General features: G+C 34.1%; 1 protein-coding gene across 1 annotated transcript in view; it reads left to right on the forward strand.

Annotated features, from left to right (window-relative positions):
* Positions 1 to 23,152, forward strand: part of LOC144966322 (prolactin-releasing peptide receptor-like) — a 210,462-nt gene that overhangs the window by 129,852 nt on the left and 57,458 nt on the right. Inside the window, exon 3 of the mRNA XM_078902572.1 lies at positions 12,713 to 12,770. The gene's annotated coding sequence lies outside the window, so the exon portion shown is untranslated. The remainder of the gene's footprint in view (positions 1 to 12,712; positions 12,771 to 23,152) is intronic.

A 23,152-nucleotide genomic window follows, 5' to 3' on the forward strand; every position in this document is an offset into this window, starting at 1 on the left:
TGTTTACGTTTGGGGCACCTAATTATACTGCTCTATTATTTTAACGTTACTTCGATTCTTTGTCTTACTTTTTTACTTGAAAGTAATCGAGTATCAATGCCTTTGTTATCGTACACTTGCATTTTTATCGTGACATATTTTTTTCAGTTTGACTAACGACTTGTAGCTATGTTTTGTGTTAACATCAATAAAATAAACATTAACACAAACAAAAAAATCCCGCATAAATAGTCTTTTTTAAAAGCCATAATGGCACGGCTGTAATAAAATATATTGTCCAGATATTTGGTTAGACGAATGCCTTCCTAATCGTTTCACATAAACACTGAAGTTCCAAGTTTGAAAGTTTTGACAAGATGATGGTCATTTTAATCGATCAATATTTGAAGGACGAGCTCTACGGTCAAAATTTAAACAGGTTTCTTTTTCTTTTTACAGAGTACCAAAGTATTAATGTGTAAAATAAAAGAGAAGGTCAAAAATCGATTGCCTCTTCTCCATATATTCCAGAGTTTTCTTTTTACCGAGTACCAAAGTGTTAATGTGTACAATAAAAGAGAAGGCCAAAAATGGATTGCCTCTTCTCCATATATCCCAGACTTCTACAGTTCTATCCCATACAGCCCACGCCGCTCTCTTTTTATCCCATACATCATTTCATCATGGACCTTTATCTAGATTTATGAACGAACCAATCTCCCATCCTGGAGTCTTTCTGGGCAACATTGACAAAGCTCTTTTTTTAACGTTTTGGCCAGAAGAGTTCCTTATAATATGTGATGACCCTCAGCATGTCTGAACCCGAGACCTCTTTTGACACTTCTTTAAGTCCTTTTTTGACAATTTGAGGGGTCACATTAATCTGTCTACATATGTGACCTTACAACTCAAAACGGTACTATGTCGAGGTAGATTGGTCACTGAAAATAAATTTTACCACCAGATAGATGGGATTATGATTAAGTTCATGCGTTTTATTGAGTGAAAACAATATTGGCAGTTTCTTTGTAAAACCAGGTTTAAGAGTTTTTGCCAAGATGAAGGTCATTTAAATCGATCGAGATTTGAAGGGCGAGCTCTAGACAATTTTTCAAATAATTATTCCAGATTGTTAAAGAGCGAAAAAATAATTTACATGTAATTTATAAGTCACTTATTGCGACCTCGACATAATACCAGGTGAATACGGAGTGTCACATATAAAGCATTCGTTGTTGGTTTCTTTTGGCCAAAATGAGATAACGTGTTTTGTCATGTACACCATAGATAGCGTCGATCCAGCCATAAATCACTTCTAGCCTTGCGTTATCTCTGGTGGACGATGGTCACATTTCCAAGGCTTAAGACTATCTGGTCATTATGACCATCGTCTCTACTCAAACATTAATGGATTTTTTTCAGCCACCTTTCCACCTTCCACCCAACCATTTTTTTTTGTTACTTTAACCAATTAACTGTCTTTATCTAGAAAGACGCATATTTAAACATTTGGCCAGATAAGCTCGAACTTTGAATATCGACCGATTAACATTACCTTCATTTTGGCAAAACTCTCAAACCTGGGACCACGGAAGGTCTCAAGTTTGAGAGTCTGTTTTCAAGATGAGAGTCACTTAACTCGATTCATATTTAAAGGACACGTTTTCTGGCCAAATCTTTAAATACCGTGACATGTATTTATTGAGTACGGCAGTTATATGGTTAGAGTGTCTTTAGGATCTATGATTGATTAGAGATTTAGCTGAAATTGAAGAGTTATTAAAATCTTTTCAGCTTTTGTAAAAAATTAAATAATAAAGGGTGTGTATGTGGCAGTTCCTGGCTTGAAAATATATTTTGATTGAATTGCTTGTTTTTTCTCGGGTAACTCAAATTAAATAATATTTTGGCATTTTGATGACGAATTTGTATGGATATCTTACCTCATATGACTGAACTGGCAATCGACTTTCTGTCCGTTGCTATTGATGGAGTAAACATTTTTTAAAACATTCATCTTTCCGATTCATATATGTAAACGAACAAATGATTATTAGCAGTGATGGATGTTCGAAAATATTTAATATAAATCAAGATTCAAGACAGACACATATTGTAAGAAATGAATAACTCGGAAAAAAAAGACTAAGAACCCCCGGGCATCAGTCACAGTAAAGCGACTCAAAGTGTTCAATACATGTTGAATTGCTCAAAGAAAACCGGATATGTAGACAGCGGGGTTCAAGTTTGGAACCTTTGGCTGTGGCCAGATACTCTCAGATATATCGATGGTGGCCACTTACTTGGAAATCTCGCCCCAGTGGCTTTCGTAAACTCGACTGTTTATAACTTTATATTGCCATTGGTAATTTTGAAAATTGGAGCTTGATACCATTGATATATCCACATTTTCTAAACTGTCAGACGGATAGAACAATTCTCCAATAACAAAAGACAAAAGACATAAAACCTCTAAATTTGTCCTGTGTCCAAAATGTGATTGTTTCCGGGGTCTTTGACGACATTATCATTTGACTAACTGGATCATTTGGCCCGGAAACACAGTTTCTAACTAGTGGCTAGATAGCTCAATGACATCTTATGACCATGTTTCACTCGGTGGCGATTTCGCCTGGTTGTGCGATAAGCAAATGCGGTTTTCGAAGTGAAATGATTTCGACACCCCGTGGTTATCGATGAGTACAATACCTGTTCTTTTCCAAATAGTTTAAAGGCACAGTATGGCGACGATCACCAAACAACAAACAAATGTCATGTCTCGTCGTACGTCATGTTACATGTTTCTGTTGATTTGTGAGACCTTGTAAAGTGGTTTAACACATTTAGTGAGAATTGCTTAATATGAAAGCTCAAGTTTTTTCTATAACTTAACTATTATTATGAATTCCAAACATAAAATGAGTTGCACAAATTCTATGAGCGCATGACAGTTTTTGTCTCGATTGTTCATGTTACGATCTCTCGTATATGCAACCATCATGCAAAAGTTCAACAAATAAAACTCCTAAAACAACACATGATTTCTCTTTTACTATCAATCCTAATCATACGGTTCTCTAACACATACATAAAATATATGAATTAACTCCATCTTTTTCTTTATGGAACTCGTTTTCAATGTATGTTTGCAAATCATTATTTTTCTTTCTCCAGTAGATAACTGATAGAAATTTGTATGTTTGAAATATTTATCTTATTCAAATTTATATCTCATTCATTTTCATGGTCTAAGCATCTAGGTGTATTTATTTTTAATTTCGTGTCCTAATTCTCCGACCCTGACATCTTCTCTTCATTTGTATTGGAAATACAACCCCATACGACTTCTATAAATATATCCTTTGATATGATTAATCGCTTGTTGACAAACACAAATGGCAGAATCTAGTACCAAACCGATATGGAGGTCAGATCATTGAAACCACACTAAAATGGTCTGGAATATAATATAATACAATATAATATAATATATATACTAGTAAAAAGCCCGCAATTTCACGGGGAAAGAACTATTTTCATTCGATACTGTACTCACCATCATTTAATGAGGGCAGATTGGTAAACAACGTTGTCTGTGTAATTTGGTATATCTTCGGTTGATTTTTCTGTGTGGCCCAATAATATATTTAATAATATTTTCCCTCAACTAACCCCAAGAAAAAATTAAACCTAGTACCTTTAATTAACCCGAATAGGAAAAACAAACACCCTAGCACTTTAATAATACTTATGACTAATCCTAATAGGAAAAAAAATCATCCGATCTCGAGCTAACCCTAATAGAAAAAATCATGACAAATTGAATAAATAAACGCCTGACAAAAGATCAAAGGTGAAAATACAAATTTAAAGAATACTGGGGATGTAGGAGCTTTCGGAATGTCTCCCCATTACTTAACTTATGGAAAAACAAACTTCCTAGCACCTTTAATAAGACTTATGATAACCTCTAGAGCTAACCCTAATAGAAAAAAAAACCAACTCTCGGACTGCTTTGCACTACCTTTCAATATTTAACAAATCAAAATGGCGGCTGAAAATGAAACAATGGTCAAATTAAGAAATTTTAATCTTTCACAAATCTATCAAGGTTTGTTCTAGAGTTTTTAAAATACTTATAGATATAATGACAAATTGAATAAATAAATGCCTGACAAAATATCAACGGTGAAAATACAAATTTAAAGAATACTGGGGATGTAGGAGCTTTCGGAATGTCTCCCCTTTACTTAACTTATGGAAAAACAAACATCCTAGCACCTTTACTAAGACTTATGACTAACCTTAATAGAAAAAGAAATATCCTCGATCTCGAGCTAACCCTAATAGTAAAAAAAGAATCAAAATGGCGACTGAAATACCTTCATGTGATCGAGTGAATAATATCACTATGAATGCCACGATTTGCTGAAAAATGCCAACACCCACACACACACATGTATACACCACACACAACACATACACACAAACACAAACACACACACGCACACACACACACACACACAAACATACACGCAATTAGAACAAACACTGATCACCGCTAAATCAACAACACAACGGAAGTAATAATAATACTTGATGTCATAAATAGATGACGCAAATTCACAACTTTTTACAGTGTCCAAATTAGTTGATTTTGGGAGTCAAGTGTCGTCGTTGGTACATATTTTATGATATCTGTTTGACTCAACGAACTTTCAAATTGACTTTAAATTATAAAAGGAAATCAAGTTATCTGTTTAACGATCTGTAAAAAATACATTTCTAATTTTCAAATCTTTCAGTAGAGTTGTGCGCCGTATCAATTTTTTTATTGACTAAAATAAGCACAATGTTCTCCGCAATGCTATATTTTTAAAGAAAGGATATATATATATATATATATATATATATATATATATATATATATATATATATGATATATATATATATATATATATATATATATATATATATATATATATATATATATAACATGGGTAAAATCAAGTGACATTTCGTCTAATAACACGATCGTCTCAACACAGGCGTCTCGTCAGTTGTCAGTTGTGTGATCTTCTTTGATGGAGAGTACATCCGATCTACTCTCCATCAAAGAAGATCACACAACTGAAAACTGACGTCACGAAAAGGCCATAATGTGGGACGAAATGTCAGTTCATTTTACTCATTTTATAATACTCTGAACTGTAATTCTATTGAGCATTGTCAGAATTATAGCACACCCATCAGTTATATATATATATATATATATATATATATATATATATATATATATATAGAGAGAGAGAGAGAGAGAGAGAGAGAGAGAGAGAGAGAGAGAGAGAGCCTTTAAAATCTTGCTTTATGGAATTTAGGGCGTGAACCCAATCGTTGCACGAGCTTTCCAGAGCTCGGTTCAATTTAAAAATTTAGCATTACAGAACCCAAGGGTACATTGAATTTATTTTTTTCATTTTAATGCTCAATCCATTTTGATTTCGTTATTGTGATCGAAAGACATTTATGTTTTATGAAATTTTGATGTTGTCAGCCTTGTCGTCTGTTTTATTCGAGTTCATTTTAACACTTGACAATTTGAAGTCACATATTGTTTTGTTAAACTTTATATGATTATGCGTTACCCAGCTATGGGAAGGGGTAAAATATTAAACGATTCTTTCATCTCATTGTATTTATTAAACGGGTTATTTTTATTGTGCCAAATGACACAACCAGCTTGCGAGTATGTGTTATAGCACGATAAAATATAACGAGTTTAATAAATACAAAGAAACGAAAGAATATATTTATTCAAGTAAGATTATTAGATATTTTGTAACCAAATTGTATGGTATTAGAAATTCTATTCACTATAATTTGTATCTTTCTCATTCTGCTTGAATAACAATTTGACCCAAAACTAATAATAAAATTGTGTTCATGAGCACCAAAAAGATTATCTATAATTGCCAATCAGCTGTCTTTTATACCTTATTTCACACCAATAAATAAGCGAATATATTCTGCAATCGTTAAGTAAAACGTTTATTTATTCAACGAACACGTATTTACTAAGAAATCATAGGGTTTTCCAATGGGAGGGGTGGAATAAAGAACAATCTTTCAGCTTCATCAGGAATGATCAACTTTGTTATTTTATTATACAACCACGCGAGTTTAGGAGAGATTAACCAATAAATTTATGACATACGAACATTTTCAAGAGGAATCTATATTCATTAGCAAATTTGGCATGGATGGCGAAGATATGTGAATATGTGAATATTTCTTCAGATTACGTGAACAATTAATGAAACACAAATACTGGGATATATGGCTTAATGTATTGATTTGCGAGTTTTGCCCAAAACGATAAAAACCACAATAATTATAGTATGAGCAGCAAGATTTTATATTATTATATGCTTTGATATTATCTTCTTCTTCTTCTAGGTTCCATGCCTGGTCCAGGCTTCGGATACTGCATGAATTATCTCTCTCCATTCCTCCCTGTCTCTTGCTTTTTCAAACAGCTCTTGGATTGTTAGGTTGGTGAAGCCCTTCAGTTGGTCTATGAGTGTTTTTCTTTGTCTCCCCCGGGCGCGTTTACCAGGTATTTTTCCACAACTTGCCAGGTATTCATTCTTATCTTTCCTTACTATGTGTCCGAAAAAGGATAGTTGTCGATCCACTATTAAAGGCATTAGTTTCCTTTGTTGGTATGTTTGTTTTAGCACTTCTTCGTTTGTTTTGTGTGCAGTATACGATATTCTCTGCATCCTTCTCAAGCACCACATTTCAAAAGCGTCAATGTTCTTTTGTTTCTGCATTTGTAGTCCAGCTTTCGCATCCGTATAACAAGATTGGCCACACGTAGCACTTCAAGACTCGGAATCTAATCCCGAACGACATCTGTTTGTTTTTCAAAATGTTTCCCAGGTCCATGAAGGCCTGTTTGGCTTGAGTTATTCTTGCTCGTATGTCTCGGTTACATCTTCCATCTGTTGTCACTATTGAACCTAGGTATTTAAAACTTTCTACGTTGGTAAGTTGCTCGCCGTGAATCGTTATATTGCAGGTGTTGTTGTTTTCGGAGTTTTTCTGTATTACCATGCATTCCGTTTTGGTGATATTCACTTCCATTCCCTTGACTTCACTATCTACTACCACTTTGTCAACAATCTTTTGAAGTTGGATTTCTGATGTTGCAATGAGTACCGTATCGTCTGCGTATCTTATATTATTTATGTTGTGACCTCCTACTTTTATTCCCTCCATATTATTTATGCCCCTCATGATTGTTTCCTGGTATAGATTAAACAGATCTGGTGAGGCAACACATCCTTGACGGACTCCTTTCTTAATAGGAATGGAATTTCCTGTAGAGTTTCCGATTTTGATAGATGCCTGCTGGGTGTAGTATAATGTTTGCATGAGTCTGAGGTCTTTCTCATCAGCGCCAATGGAGTGCAGTTGTTTTAGTATTTCTTCGTGGCGTACTCTATCAAAAGCTTTTTTGTAGTCGACAAAACAGAGGTATAGTGGGGTCTGAACCTGTATAGCTCTTTCACTTAAAACACGGAGGAGGTATATTGCGTTCCTTGTCCCTCTGTCAGGTTGGAATCCATATTGTTCTTCTGCGATTTCGGGGTTAATCTTATTCCTTAGCCTGTTGATAATTATACGCAACAGTATTTTGTTGATGTGGCTTATTAAACTTATAGTTCTAAAATTTTCGCATCTGACTGCACCTGCTTTCTTTGGTATTGCTATGAAAATAGAGTTACAGAGATCTTCTGGAATTTTCCCAGTATTGTATATATTGTTGAATAATATGTGAAGTTCATCAATTGCTAGATCTCCTAGGCTTTTTAATACCTCTACAGATATTTCATCAGGGCCTGTTGCTTTACCCACTGCGTGGAATCAGCGCTATTTCAGTTGGAACTCCCAAGGGACCAATAACCCTCTCTGCTCGCTACCTGCGTGAGGTCATTGGAGTTCAACTGGTATTAGGCAGTGCCGTGTCCAATGGGGGCAATTATGGATATTTATAGTCTTATAATATGTCTGTATAGCGGGAAAACAATAACAGACTCTTTCACTTCATTACTTTGATTTGAAAAATCAGTTGTCTTTCTAAACATCAGTGAAAATTTGACATTCTTGTGGTTAATAGTTTTCTTTGAATATCACAAATTGGTGATCTAATTTTAAGTGCTTGTAAATTATGGTGCACTTAAATAAAAAATTTGTTATTCAAAACTCAGCGGCAGTATCTCAAGAATTTTAATAAATATCAAAAGTACACATATGCATCTATGTTCCTGTGCAATATTATTATATTGGCAGTTGATTTTCTTGATTTATTCATGGTTTAGTAAGTTCTGTATATTGTTTTTACCAATTCCGTTCCTCTCAAACAGTTGTGTTGATCATAACAGTAAACTGATATGATTTATGTCTTTATGTGGTAAAATAACTCATAAAGATAATATTTTATTGTCCAGTAAAGACTAAAAACCAATATTGTGTATGATGTCAATATCTCAATTTACTATCAATCTGCCTATAAAGTATGACTTCTTTACAAGAAAATAATCAATCACCCAACAAGGTTACTGGACATGCTACAAATATTGCAGTAACAATCATCAATTACAACTAACACTAACCACTGGTACTGTTAAATTAGATGATTTGCTCAAACAGACGGACATAGTATGTGGACAAAAGAGGATTCAAAATTATGAGGGCATATAGTTTATTCCAAGTAGTAACCTTTTTCTCTTTATTGACCAACTACATTCAAAACGAACACACTGTCCATACAGGTTATATAGAATCATCACCTTTCCTTCAAGAATACACATTTAGTCATTGTCTTTTAAAGTCATCTGATATACCATTGAACTCCAGTCAGTCAAATTTAGAGATAAAACAACTGAATAACAATCAGAGTCAAATCAGTACAACACCACAGACATACCACAGAAAGGTCATCTAATTTATGGGATATCACTGCCATATATATCTGGACGCTTCAGTCTATAAAAAGTTAACATATTCACTTGTGCACAAAAGGAGAACTTGAACTTACATTATATTACTTATTCAACATGCAAGAATACCCTAAACATTGACACCTATATGACACTATAAAGTCAGCATTTCCTGAGACAACCACACAAAAGCAGTACCGTATACATCTTCAAACTATAATGCCTAACAGTCATAAAAAAAAAAATTTGACTTGCATCGTAAGGGATTTAAGTATAGAAAAAAATTATCAAGTCATTAAAAAGTTGGCTTTCAAATGTGCCCAAAACTCATAATATTTAAACCAGTTAAATGCTTAAAAAATAATATTAGTATTATTTTCGTCTAATGGTTTATATTTTATTCCTAAACTGATATTTGGACATAATTCATGGCATGGAATACTATGGGAGAGAAATAAGGATCTCACCAAGTCATGCCAAATATGAAATTTACAATAAAAAATTCATATCTTTTAAGGTTTTACTGCCCGGACAACAAAACTTGGCATGTGTCAAGATCATCAATTTTACTTTATAATGATGCTTATTTCAAACATTTTCTGCCGCTGGGAATTAAATTATTGATATGCAAATTACAACAAATTAATGTCATTGATAGCTCAAAAACCACTAAATTGACACATCTCTTATGAGCAGTCTTAAGAGGATACATTATTATCAACCATGGCATATGATGAAAGAAACCCTTGCTTTGCTTGTGGTGAGGGAACAATTTTCATATTTGTGTTAGCAACTGAGCAATACCATGAAATATTGCAACAATTAATTACCATCAGCGGCATCACAGATTCCCCCTGACCGCTATCTGTTCCACCCATGGGCTGACTCCACTAATGGGGTCAGGTTGACCTAGCACTGAAATACCACTCAGAGGGGGAAATGCCACGCAGTGTACCATCCCTCATTCGTTCCATGGCATGTTCAATTTCACTTATGGTGATGTTTGGTCCGCTTAATGGTTCTTTGAATTTCAGTGGTGGTTCATTTCTATTTGGATCATTGTACAGTTCGCCTATGTATTCTACCCATCGGCTTTCTATATGTTGTTCTTCAAATAGCAGTTCCCCTTGTTTGTTTTGGATACAACTTCCTGCTGCTTTGCTTTTCCTTTTCCCTGATAGTTCTTTTATTCTTTGGTGAGCTTGTTGGGGGTTGGGTTTGTATTCTCTTTCGATTTCGCAGCATTTCCAGTCTAGATAGTTCTCGTGTGCCTCGATGCATTTGGATTTAATGTGGTTGTTCAATGTTTGGTATTCTGCAGACCCTCTGTTGCATTTTCGTCTTTCTTCAAATAGGTTTAGAATTTCATTTGTCATCCATTCCTTTTTGCTGTTTATTTGAGCTATTGGTAAATGCTTTTCTGCAGTTGCTTTGACACACTTTTGGAATATATCAAATTGTTTTTCACATTTTTCGTTATCAGGTTCACTTTGGCTTTGTATCATGAGTGCATTTTCAAATTCTTCTCTCATTTTTGTTTGTATGCCATTGTCTTTGCATAACCTGTAATCCCTCTTTATTCTACCAGCTGTTCTCTGAATAGCTTTAATCTTTATCTTTACTGTACAAACAACTGGGACATGGTCACTGTCTACATCGGCGCCTGGATAGGTTTTGCAATTTAATATGCCATTTCTGAATCTTGATGATACTGCTATAAAGTCTATCTGGTTCCTTGCTCTGTCCCCTGGTGATTGCCATGTCCAGGTTCTTCTTGGGTGTTGTTGAAACCAGGTGTTTGAAATCATTAATTTATTTGTTCTACACCAATCTGCCCAGATGTTTCCTCGTTCATTTCTGTCTCCGAGTCCATGTGGTCCGATTATGTCACCATCTCTGCCTCTGCCAATCTTAGCATTTAGGTCCCCCATTACCATAAGGACTTCTTGTGATTTACACATTCGTTTTGCTTTGTCTAGTGAATGGTAAAACTCTGTCATATCTGCATCTGTCGCCTCTTCTGTTGGTGCATAAACTTGAATAATATTGGTGTCAACTACAGGTCCTCTTAGCTTAACCAGCAAAACTCTGTCTGAGATTGCTACGTGCCCTTTGTAAAATTTGGTTGATTTTTGGTCTAAGATCATCCCTACTCCTTTTTGGAAAGAGGTTCCACCACTCCATATGATCTTATATGTCGTGTTGTTTTCTTGTTTTGACATGGTTCCCTGCTCTTTCCATCTCATCTCTGCCAGGCCAAGAATATTTATTTGGAGCCGTTTCATTTCTTTTAGAATGTTGTTTAGTTTTCCTTTTTGGGCACAGGTCCTGACATTCCATGTCCCAATTTTGGTTTTGTCACATTTATTAAATTTATTTCGCCTAGTAACTGGCTGACGGTTCGGTGTGACCTGACGAACATCACGCTCCCAACCGAGCGAGGCAGCAGTCTTCCGTGAAAACATGCTCCCCTTTACGCTGTCACCGTTTAACTTTTTGGACTTATTCATGCAGTTAACTCGGCAAAGTTACAAGAATGGTTTGCCATTGCCTATTCTTGTCGCCCTCTGCAGTTGGCCAGCTTGACCTGTTACCGTTCGACACCACGAGGAGGTTGCAGTAGGGCTTGATGATGATCTATCTTTGCAGACTTGGCATCATCCATTTGTCGAACTTGATATTATATATAGTGATAAATAATTACACGCAATATAAATACAGATTTCATGGCACATACACAGGAACAGTCATGTCACTTAAATCTGATTAGTCATTCTGTCTCATGCAGTAAATTCAACCGGCAATGCCTGAATTTCAGGATCATTTATCCTAAAAACAAACAATGTCCGTCATGTAGACTCACTCCGTTCGCAGGTCTCATCGTGGTAAATTGAGGCAAGAGACGTGAATGGAATCATTTCTGTCCTAGTCCAACAAAACATTTTTTTATGGTTCATTTTGCCCCGAAAACATTTACTCCAAAAATCATTTGATTGTAAGAATCATCAATGTGTCAAAACTTTTCAAATTTGTCTTGAGACTTTTCAACAATTAGAAATAAATAATAATGTGAAATTGAATGTAAGCATCAATTTAATTACAAAAATAGATTAAATGAACGTTTTGGGTTTCCCCTTTATCAAGAAGATAAGATGAATGAGATACCACAGATGAATGAGATAATGTGGTAGTGGCGTAATTAAGATGAATAATTTTTAAATTATATGTATAATATTATACTCTTATTTTCGTCTGAAGCTTGACTATCTGACGTCACAAATGTTTTTTGTGATGTGATGGTAATACTGTCAAACCAATGCAAAATATTATCCATTACAACAATGTTAAATCGAGCCTAAATACGCTTCAACAGTCATGTCGTCACTTTCCTCGAAATGCAAACGACGCATGGTAACTTAGTAACTGTCTCTAAACTATTAGAACAATAGCGGAAGGCCTTTTGAAATGTTTCTCCGACGAGCATAAAAGTGTATCCAGAGGAGAAAAAAATTATAAATATTATCATGTTTTAACTTTTATACATTTTGATCACAAGACATATGAAAAGTTCTAGCCAGCATGAAAAATAAAAAGAACCGATTCTCTTTGTTGCTGGGCGACGTGACATCAGACTATTGAATCCAATTGCGCCCGGTATAAAAACGTGCAAATAACCAAAACATCATCCCATACTCAATCATATTTTCCTTTCTTTACTTATTCCACAGGTCATTTCTATGGAAAGACTGATTTAAATTAACAACACATCCGATAGGCTTAAAATTGGTAAGACATATTTTTATACATTACTAGAGAGAAATTTGACTTTGATACTCGGAGATTGCCGCTATTTCAAACTAATTCAGATAAACTAAAAGCTGTTCCTTGAAGAGAAAAAATCCCATAAGCAAAGAAATCTCTGACAAGTGTCTGTATCATATCAAGTTGATTGTCTGGAATAAACACCATGATTCGGATGGATAATGATAATATTATTAAAATCATTATTATTATTATTATTATTATTATTATTATTATTATTATTATTATTATTATTATTATATTTTTATTATTATTATTATATATTATTATTATTATATTATTATTATTATTATTATTATTATTATTATTATATTATTATTATTATTATTATTATTATTATTATCATTATCATTATTATTATTATTATTATTATTATTATAGTATAGTAGTATAGTAGTAGTAGTAGTAGTAGTAGTAGTAGTAGTAGTAGTAGTAGTAGTAGTAGTAGTAGTAGTAGTATTGTTATAATTAATATTATAATTATTACAATTACCATTATCATCATCATCATCAGCATCATCATCATCATCATCATCATCATCATCACCATGACCATCATAGATTAACGTATATCATGGACTATGATGGACATGTATACCACGGGTCTATATAACCCTATATAAATTTATCTGTTTCAATTACGCTCGCATGAAGCTTAATACGACCACTTGGTGAAATCAGAATTATCATTGTCCTCAATAAATGATAGTTTTACATGTCGTCAGAGTCACAGGGAGCAAGATTATATCTATTGCCCAGCTTCATACTATCCACCATAATATCAAATATCATAAAATATCTCACATAATGTCTTTCATTCTTATTGGCCAGAAAGCTTTTAATTCACAAATCAATGGATTTAAAATAGTCCTTAACAGGTCAAAAGTCTTAAGCCACATACATATTAGAAATCTCAGGTTTAAGCTTTTGACGCATTCGGAGCATTGTTTATATATCAACATATGAAAGAGATATTTCTTGATCAAAAACTTAAAAATGATGATTTGTGATTGTGCGACCGAAATGTCCATCGAATAAAATATTGATGAGACACCACCCGTGAATTATGGTTACTAATTTAGATATAATGATCATCAAGTCAGGAGGCCTACCGAAAATTAATTACGCTTTCTGCCAACACTGACCATTTATGACCCTACAAGCTTGGTGTTATGAATACTTAAAATAGCAGAATTTATTATTCTGAGATATGTGGAAGAAATAACTAATTATTTTCCCTCATTATCGCGATATCTCAGTTATTATCACATATGGTCATCGACCATCAAATCCATATATATGTGTTTTCCAAAAGTAAACAGTATGTTGTCCTACAATTTAAACGATCGTGGACCTCCGTTATTTTCCAACACCAAGTCAAAAGGTAAACAGTTTGTTGTCCTACAATTTAAACGATTGTGGCTCTCCGTTTTTCCAACACCATGTCCAAAGGTAAACAGTTTGTTGTCTTACAATTAACAAAAAATGTGACCAATCAGTTCAAAAGAGTATTTTTGTTTGCCTAAATCTGATGCTCAAAATTGAATCATATCAAATAAAATTGTAAAAATTAAGTATAAGTTATATTAGTAAATGACGTCACTTAGAAGAGAGGGTTTTATTTTTCATAAACCTTACTCTGATAATTTTCAAGATAAACTCAATATTCTTTATTTAGCTCATTCCGACATATTATTATCAGACGCATTTTTTATTTGTCCAAAAAGCTCTTACGTCATAAATTGATAGTTTGAGATTATGCCATTATTTTAAAAAAAGATTAGTAATTCGGAATTTTTAGCTCTAAAGATAACAAAAGTCTCTCGCTGGAGACTATTTTGAACTCTTGAATCTTACACTTTTAGACAAGGTGAGGGTCAACCTAATGTATCGATACATGAATTCTTAGTTTTGTTGCGATTTGAAAGAAAAACCCGATGAAGTTTTAGATTTTATATGAGCAAAGTATAAAATATGAATATACCTTTGTGACTGTATTATGCGAAACAGTAATTGTCTTGCCATCTGAACTGAGCAATTTACTACTATTCCATTTTCAAGATAAATAATTACCTCATGTTCTGTGTATCATCTTGATCTTACACAAACATACGTAGACACACTATCGCCTCATAAATATTTACATTCTCACATCCATCCCTTTTATCACGGAGATAGTACCTATTGGATTTGTCTATAAACAGTTAACCAGTTAACTCCGTAATCTAGAATGATATGTATGTAAAAATTTGTATAGAAAACTCGTCCTTCAAAACTCGGTCGATTTAAATGACCCCCATCTTGGCAAAAACACTTAAACCTGGGATCTCACAAGTTTCAAGGTTTGAGAGTTTTTGCCAAGATGATGGTCAGTTAAATCGATCGACATTTGAAGGATGAGTTTTCTGGCCAACCTTCTAAATTCGGCGGTTGACTGGTTAAAATACACAGGAGCAGTAAAAATCGCTTTTTTAGAGTCATACGTCTCGAGAGGTCTGACATGTGACTAACTGTATCAAATGGAGATTGAGTTGGGTTCCAAGCGAAACGAAATAGTACAAATCCACGAAAAGACAACTATTGATTGTGTTTGTTGTAAACCATAACGAATGACAAATATCATGACATGATATTTCATGGATTAGATCTAATCCCGTTGAAACCAATTTCAATTTTAGATGATTTTAAATTTCATTTTCTATAATCTGTTCTGGACTTTATCACTGTGAAAAAGGGACGATGGCTACGGAGTCCAGACGATTGAATCGATCATCTGCTACTTAATGGCGTGGTATGTTGGACCACATGTGGTCTTTTTACGAGGCTGTTCAACCATTTGACGAGTCCACTTGCAAACCCTGCTGAAATACAATTTCCATCATTAAGTGAAGCCTGAGATTTTTTTTCCTTAGAATTCTTGCTGTTTTCTGTTTAGAATTCAAATCAAGTTTACAATAGTTGAGCGAACCTTACTAGTGCTCTCGTAGAGGGCGTGGATAGAATTCCAAATGCAAGAAAGTTAGAATCTTTCTGCAAACAATAATTTCTCTTGCTATTTCCAACTCAAGGATATTCTATGATATTTAATATGTCTACCGAAATATCAAATTAACAAAATACCTATTAAATCAAAAGTTGAAATGGATTTTTGTTTACCGCGTCCGATATCTTAGATTTCATAAATCTATGGCTCCAAGCATGAATCTGCTCTGCTCTGTTCCTGAATGAGGAGGCCACAGAAATAGACAAGAGAGGTACCTTATGCCCATATAAGAGGGAGGGAGAGAGAGAGAGAGAGAGAGATAGAGAGAGAGAGAGAGAGAGAGAGATAGACAGTATTTGCGTGTGTTGTATGTGAGAGAGAGAGAGAAAAAGAGAAGAGATAGAGAGGGGGGAGTGTGTGTGTGTGTGTGTGTGGGTGTGTGAAAGAGAGAGAGAGAGAGAGAGAGAGAGAGAGAGAGAGGTGGGGGGGGGGAGAGAAAGACAAGAAGAGAAGAGAAGTGAGAGTTCCCTTTTGTATTTATGTTGCCATGAATTTTAAAAGCCCTTTCTTTGATTAAAATAACTAACAATGATATGTTTAACAGGTCAAAATATAGGGGTATTACTTGGTAATTTTGAAAATGTGATGAATCGCCCAAAATTCTAAAAAGTATGATATTATTATTACCTCAATCCACCATCGCTTCACGTTGATCACATCAATCAATAATATTACCACAATATTATTGTCCCATCAAATCAGATTAAGATCGTTATAGAGAGTGGTTTACGTAAACGGACAATTGGTAAAATCCTGTCATTAAAATGTGTGGGATAACCTCAAATAGTCCACAATGACAGCAAGCGATGCCTTGTTAACCAGTTAACTGCCGTACACTGGAAAAAACTAGTATTTAAAAATTAGGCTATAAAACTGGTCCTTCAATTATTGATCGATTTAAATGACCCTCATCTTGACAAAACTCTCAAACCTAAGACTTCGCGGAAGTCCCAGATTTGATGGAATTTAGCAAGATGAAGGTCATCTAAATCGATCGATATTTGAAAGACAAGTTTTCTGGCCAAATTTTTAAATAATACGTGTTTTTCCAGAGAACGCCGGTTATCTGGTTAAGGCAAATGCCCCGAGCTGTACTTTGTCCCCCCCCCCTCCCCTTTTTTTCATTATGGTACTCACAAGATTATTTTTACACATTTATGTCTACTCTTGCGGACATTTTTCTCTGCATTTTCCTTTAATCACTTGCCCTAGGCCACAGAGTGACACGGACTGGGCATCTTTATGGGATTATAGCAGTTCTGAAATCAGAAAATCTCAGATAATTAGAAGAGGAGAACTACCATTGAAGCATTATTTTATTCTGATTATTTCTCAGTTAATTTATTTATTTATGTATTTGGTTCAAAAGTTTATACAAAATAAGGCTTTAGTTCATTGACTTCGTCTTACATCAGTAACAAATCGCGTAACACATAATAAATAAACCAAAGAGAACGATAAGACTGAATCTCTTTAGCCTGTATGTTGCTTTAGTGGAGAAGTCTGTAATGTTGGGTACACATTAGAAGGGAGCTAGTATTGCAATTAACTGACCATTGCACATTTTATTAACTATAACAGCATATGGAAACTTTTGAATTTCTAAAAATAGAATTTTGGGAACCCTTAATTTGTCTTATTATCCAATTCTATAATGTCTACGTAAGAATTTATTTTGTTTACCCTGTTTCAAATGTGAATTACAGATGTCTATTCAACCCTTTTGTTTCTCTTTATCTTAATAAGTGGCATTGAATATGGTTGTTGGGGGTGGAAGTGGGTATTTTACTTGATAAGTGTATATTTCGAAAAAAAATGGAATCATAGCTGAAAATTTATTCACAAAGACAAATAATGTAGACCATAGGGTGAATCATCGTATTTTGTTGGCAAAGACGATAAATAAATATTTTCTTTTGATCCGCCCCTTCCATTGGAGTAAAAAGGTAATAGTTGAATAATGCTTTGAACCCGCTGAATAAAAAATGTATTCAAAGATTGCAGAAAATTTCAACCATTTTATTGGTTTAAATACAGGTTGAAAAGACTGCTGATTGGTCATGTAAAATAATCTTTTGGTGCGTATGGATAATATCTCACGGTTTTGGGGTGTAGTCGAAGAACATCGAATCGCTCATTGATAAGAAAAAAACATCACACATTTGGCAAGAGACTGTAACTGTATTATTACCTGCTGCCCCCCCCCCCCCCCCCCCCCGTCAGACAAACACAATAATATTTTTTTTAAACATATCGGTCAAAAGAGCACGCCAAGACGTTAACAATATGATTGTCAAATAAGTTTGGAGCAAACATGACTTCATTTCAATGTAGGAGTGGGAGTTTAAAAAAAAACAACAGAGTGTAACATCGTACCGATTATCCCCAAGGACGACAACACCATCTGTTTATCACAACCAAATATCACTACCTAAGATCTTAACAAGTACTTGGTAATTTAGTCGCTTAATCGATACTTGTCGATACGGAGAAAAGCGTAGATAAATTATGTGTACTGTTCGTCCTTTTGTTTGTTGTTGAAACTGTTTTTGAAATTCTAAAATTAAACTAGGCAAACTTTTATCGGCTAAAATGTGATATAGCATAAAGAAAAGGACGAATTTCATGACTTCCAATGACCTTATAATATGACAATATTTAAAAGAGAAGATTTCCCAGCGTTCTTTAATCAACAAAAAGTAAATATTACATGCAAACTCAATCTCTGAGAAAATTCAATCAAACACTGATTTTGTAAAGGTAAAATAGTGTTAGAACCCATTGGATTTCGACTAAAAGTTTGAAAGTACTTCAATACCGATCGGCAATGAATGCATCTAGTCGATAGTCTTTTGGTACTGCTCAGTACCAATTAGTGTGACGAAAGATGGGGAATTCCTTAGAATTGACTTTCTGGCATGTTTTGATGATGAACCAAACCTTTTCTAAAATGATCACTATAGATAACTTGAATTCATTGCAAAATGAAGCATTTTACAAATTATGTGTTACGAAATATCTAAGAAAATTTCTTTTAGGGGTCAAATAAAGGTATTTTTTCACGGTTTTGGATTTATTAAATTTGACGCATTTTTTCATCTTGGAAATATCTCTCAAACCTTGGGACTTCGTGATGAGGGTCATTTAAATCGATCGATATTTGAAGGACGAGTTTTCTGGCTAAATTTTAAAATGTGGGTTTTTCCAGAGTACGACAGAGTTGTCGTTCGTGTTAATATAAAGGATAACAAGTTTGCTATACGCCACCCACTATTTTTCCCCTCTTGATGTCTTTATGTATGAAGGTCTTCCTACGCTCATGCTGAGACCCATTGAGCTTCGAATTTAGTGAAGTCTTCTAAGGCCAAATGGTCGAGCTTTGCACCTTGTACTTTAACAGTCCTGTGAAATATGTATGACATCCTGCGTCCGCTATCCATATTTACAAATGTCTGTTTCTCCAATCTTAAATGATTTGAACTTATGGTGTCGGAGACTTTACAACAAATAAGGTTAATTTAGACAATCTATCTGCCTTATCCTGTAAAAAAGCACGTATCAAAAACTTTGGCCTGAAAACTCGTTCTTCAAATATGGATCGATTACCCAGTTAACTGCCGTACTTAGTAAAGTCCCAGGTTTCAGTTTTTTTCCATAGTGAAGGTCATATAAATCGATTCATTTTTGAAGGACGTATTACCTGGTCAAACCAGAGGCTGGCGTTTAACTGGTTAAAATGACCCATATCTTGTTAAAATCTTATTGGACTCCCAGGTTTGAGAGATTAATCTGCTTTTAATCGTTCAATATTTGAAGGACTAGTTTTCTGGTCAAAATTCTAATATGTCTTTCTTTTTTCAAAGCCCGGCAGTATCCGTGTGAGGACCTCGCGACCCCTTTTGTTCTCAAGCAGATAAATTATGCAAAACCAATTTCAGTCGAACGAGCGCTGATAGCCGATTATGATAATAATATTCAATCGAATGAGGTCAAGGTGGAACTGCTGTGCATGGACAAAAAATCTTTTCTTTCTAATTTGACCAAGGTTTACATTGATATATTGATATATTAAGGCGATGCCCGACTTGTCAAGAGGTCTTTCATATGGGGAAACTTTTTGTTGTTGTTGAAATCACAGGTATAAGAACTATAATAGAACTGAAAAAGGTTTTTACTCATCTTGTTTACTAATCCCATTTCTGTAAATGTTACACTTAATGACCAATGGTAACTCATAAAGATCCACATTTACAAAATATTTTAGATCTCTGGAATATACACCAATAGGAATTATTTTTGCAATGTTCACATTTCGGCTCATTAAGAATTATTGGGGTGAAGAAAATAACGAACAATGAAAATTCATTCTTGGTAGTCGATGGTTTTAAATCATCAGTATTATTTAGACTGCTACATAACTTCATGACAATGATATTGTTTCATAACTGCCGGGATATTTCAGATGTACAATATGTAGATAATCCGGACACTAACCTCAGTAAACGACCTCAGACACAGATTGAGTCAATATCGTAACATGTTGTCCGCGTCGATATCACACTTTGTTATACACTATTAGCTGTAGACGTATTACAAACAAGAACCGTTGCTCCAAATAACACCTGAAACTTTGAGCTCGTTCTTTTTATAAATATTAATATCAATAAATATTTTAGAACCATTGTTCAAGTCATTCGTTAATTTCGATTTTCCAAATTTGCAAGAAGTTTGAAAGTTCTATTTCCAACGTATGCAAATAGCACATCACATTTAATTTGTTGATTATTTGGTATAAGGTCAAAACTCGTCTGATAGTTATATACCTGGGAGACTTGAGAAAAGCAAAAAATCTCTCTCTCTCTCTCTCTCTCTCTCTCTCTCTTTTTTTTTCTCTCTCTCTCTCTCTTTCTTTCTTTCTTTCTCTCTCTCTCTTTCTCTCTCTCTCTCTCTCTTTCTCTCTCTCTCTTTCTCTCTCTCTCTCTCTCTCTCTCTTCGCGGTCCCAGTTATGAGGATCACTTCATTTGGTCGATATTTGAAAGAATAATTTTCTTGCTATATTTTAATTCATGTTCTTCCAGAGCATGGCAATCATCTGGTTAAATTGATATCTTATACCACAAGAATGTTTCAAGAATACTGTAACTAGCTCGGTATTAGATAATTACATTAAAAAATTACGAGGTGTGTTCTGAAATGCTCGTGTTTAGCACAAACTAGTACGTATAATCAAATACAGTCTCCCATACATTTGTGCTATTTTCAGGTGTCTTATTTATATCCCATAAAATGCACATTAAATTAAAATATTTGCTAATCTTGACATTCAGAGTGTGTCCTGCCATCTGATACATGATATATTTTACGTAACATTGTAAAATGGTAAATAGGAGATCTGAACGATTCAATTTCTGAATACATCTGATTGTATCCTCACCTACTGCGCAATTTCAAAAATTCATTTTTTCTTATTATCTGTCGTAAATTATTGATTGAAGAATACTTATCGCATCTTAACCAAGCGATGTAAACACATCGACTATATTTTCAGATCAGGAATCTAATTTATATGTTTTATTTAGTTTAGTTCCTGTTTAAAATATGATATTGCAGGCAATTTTATGATCTAAAAAAATTTGCTTCAAATCTTAATATCAGGAACAGCAAAAGAGTAGTTTCTTTTTTGTGTGTGCAAAACTAAGATATATGGAATAACATTCATTTGAGTAAAACTGTAAATAAATCAATAGCTTTATGCCATGTTTCAATTTAAAACATAATAGCCTTGAACGTTAATAAGATTTGCCTTCATCTCCACCAGTGTAATAGGATAAGACTGAAGACCTAAACTAATAATAGCGATATATTTTAGCAATGTTGACACGGCTAATGTAGTTGTAGTGGTTGCATAAAGCCTGTTTTGATTTGATATATCAAAATAGAATAAAATAGATAAATTTCTTTACTAAATGGTAAATGTGTTTACATGAAAACATGTCAATTTTGACAGACATATAAAAGGATGGGTGTCTGTCGCAATACGACGTAATCAGATTAGTCTGAGCATCAAACTAGACCTCTCCATTTCATGTGTAATAAAGTTATTATAAAGAAGGGTACAACTAAGGTCATTTCTGTGTGGAATCTCACGAAAAGATGAACACATTAAATTATTTAAGGAATTGGAAAAGACAAAGACTAAAAAATAATCAGAAACAAATTATAATCTGATGCAATACCAGTGACTTGTCAGGTTTTCAAATCCCTTACCCCACATATACTTTAGATTGTTTACACAACGGTATTTCGAAAAACTACATGTTTTCATAAATCAAATCTACTATGAAAGATAGATATTGAAGAGAGGCATTTGTCTTTAATTGGTCAGTATTAAAGATAACTATTGAAGCAAAGCATTTGTCTTTGTTTTTCAGTATTCTAGAAAGAGATCAAATAAATGTATGGGAGTAGTAGCCTCTAAACAGTCGTTTGGTTTCGTGTAAATAATCATACTTTAGGGTGGACGGAGTGCAAAGAATGAAATATTTGAAAGTCGGACGTAAAATTATAAATTCCTAAATAATATCTATTTGATAATGCATAGTGTTGTCCAAATCGGTTTCTTTCTGATGTAAAGAATAGCAAGTGCAAAACTTTAACAACAACAAAACTTCGATACAACAGAGGGAACAAAAAATGTATTGTCAATCTTCGATTGGAAGAAAACGATGCTTTTCTTTTGGGCGTACCAGTCAATTGCTAACAAAAACCCTCAGACAATATTCAAGTCGTGTTAAAAGACAACCCCCCCCCCCCAAAAAAAAAAAAAAAACAAACAAACAAACTCGTCTTTCTACACCACATGGACACATAAATAAGTAGTCGAACGATTTCCCCTGATATTTCGGACAATCATTTGATACCTAGACTCAATAAGCGCGATAAGAGACTTCTTGAAACCTTAAATAATAACAAGAAAGTTGAAATAAATGCACATATAGCCTACTTATTTTTTAAAGCACATTTCAAGCGATTTATGATACTTATTGATGCGCTCCATAATTCCTGAATTATTCGCTAACTATATTTGGAAACAATATTTTCACTGCACATCTTCTTTGCCCTAGTCGTTCCTTAAACTAAATTGATTTTCATCGAAGCCCTTTTTATCTTGTATTTCATTAGACATCAACATCATGATCTGAACAGTCCATCCGTATCTATCAAATTAGTTAAAACGAAAGTGAAATCTAAAATTAAATTCAGGACGTATCCTTATCGTAAATTACAGAAGCCATACCTTTC

This window comes from Berghia stephanieae, chromosome 2, assembly GCF_034508935.2.
Source record: "Berghia stephanieae isolate SIO BIC M18660-M18661 chromosome 2, UCSD_Bste_1.3, whole genome shotgun sequence".
Taxonomy (NCBI): domain Eukaryota; kingdom Metazoa; phylum Mollusca; class Gastropoda; order Nudibranchia; family Aeolidiidae; genus Berghia; species Berghia stephanieae.